Genomic DNA, 2,184 nt, shown 5'->3' with positions numbered 1-2,184 from the left:
GAATGAAGCTTGATTACTCATCTCAATTTGGAATTACATTTAGGTAAAAAAACACAAAACCTCCATTCCTTCTTTTTCATTTTTTTTAATCATTTCGACAGAAAATAAAATATGAAGAAATAATCTAATCACACTCCTTTCTAAAATTCAATGAGGCAACAGGATTCAGATATATATATTCCTTTGGATTTCATCATATTTGAAAGTATTTCTGTTCAGTTTAGACTTTGTAGTCAGTTGATTAAATAATGTCATCAGAGTGCCCTAAGACTGAAACATCTAAAGCTTGATATCCTTCAGTAATCTTATAAAATCTTAACAGTGGATGACTAAATGGCTTTTTAGAGGGTACCGACATCCTGGAGATTAACAGGATAGCTTTCCCTTTTTGTGACACTTGCTGCTGCTACAGATGGCCTTTCAGTTTCCCTGTATCTTAATGGACATCAGAGCCAGCTTGGGAAACCAGGAGTGACATAGATTTGTTGTCTTTTCCTATAAGGCATGTAGATTCTTGGTAATCCTATATCACAGCCCGCCAAATGGCCTGGACTTGTTGTCTTTCATTAACCTCATATTTGTGGAAGTAATTTTGGATGCAGATTCCAACAGGTCGGGGAAAAGTAGAGCAGGCTCCTCATGCTGCGTTCGGTATCAGGAACGTATTATTAAACCAGATGGGGGGAAACTCATTGAGATCCTGTGTGAGCTGATCTCAAGAGTGCATTTATTGCTCATTTAATGTATTTTTGGAATATTCTTGATTCATCTGTGACATTCATCCGCATGAGTCATTCATCTTTGCCATTGGATGACATAGCTGTGTGTCACCCCTTTCGTCCCTGTCTAAGGAAGATATTAAATCACCACGCTTGGCCTGACTGTGCTCTCTTTCTCTCTGTAGGCTGACGTCAGTACGCCTCGGCATGTATACTGTGGATTGGGATAGTCTGTATAGAGAGAAAGTGAGAGAGCGAGGAGCATTATTTAGCTTACTGTATTCACCCCCTTCTTTCGTCAAGTGTCCGTGTGTGCACCTTCCAAAGAAAGGGGTCTTGCTGCATTGTGTGACTGTGTCTCTTCCTTATTATCTTCAGCATGAGATAGAGAGTGTTCGTGTGTGTCTATTTGGGAGTCTCCATTACTGTACGCAAATAAAGCATGTCGTGGATTGCCCTTGGCTCATGGATGTGCTCCGGCAGAAAAGGCGTCTTGACTAACTCGAATCTTCGTTAACGCCACCTCATTTCACATAGGAAGCATATTATGCACACATACCACATGCCTTTGGAATTCATGTTTGTCACTATGGAATTGCCTGCTTGATATGGATTCTTGAATTTGTCACAGTGATATCTCTAAGGGAACTTTCAGGAATATATTAATATACTTTGGATATATATATATTCGCCATAATGTTTCAGTGTACATATAGACATGATTACCAAAAGCCAACTAGGTGAGTAGATTGGGTAGTCGCTTTACTTTGTCCTATTGATATTTGGTGGAATGGCATAATTTATTACTGAATAAAAGCCTAATGCAATGGGATTCATTTATTGCTCGCAAATACACTGCATGTACATACATGTACATATAGTGTATGTACCCCGGACATGCATGTGATGTACGTGCTTGTAACATGCTGGGTACATTTTGGTGAAGTTTCTACATGCCTGTATGATCATTACCAAAACATGAGCAACATTAAGATGCCAAAATGCGAAATATTCAAAAGTGAGAGATTTATGATTTTTTTCCTAGATACTACTGGTAAGTAACATGAAGGACAATATGTGTGATAATATTGAACAAAGACTTGGGGAAACAAATAATAGACTGTCATGCCTTTACATTAATTTCTTAATACTGCATATTTGTATATTCATCATTTGTTTCAAATCCTTTTGTTTTCAAAAACAAATATTACTGTAAAAGCTTTACATTTTGAACTTCTATCAAGCCTCCCAAGCCCAAAATACCATTGAAAGGAAAAAGAAATTTTGGTATAGTAAAATAAATCAACTTTCAATTTTGAAAGTCTGTGCATTACAAATTAATCACCTTTACAGTGTTTGACCTGCCACCCCCATAACCAACAAGTCGCCCGAAATTTGAGATTTTTATGGCATTTGAACTATCACAACCTAGCTTTAAAGTGATATTTGTCAAAATTGATCAATA

The sequence above is a fragment of the Lytechinus variegatus genome, chromosome 5 (genome assembly GCF_018143015.1).
Source record: "Lytechinus variegatus isolate NC3 chromosome 5, Lvar_3.0, whole genome shotgun sequence".
In the NCBI taxonomy this organism is placed as follows: Eukaryota; Metazoa; Echinodermata; class Echinoidea; order Temnopleuroida; family Toxopneustidae; genus Lytechinus; species Lytechinus variegatus.
The sequence above is the reverse complement of the archived record's forward strand: the minus strand, read 5'-3'. Positions refer to the sequence as shown.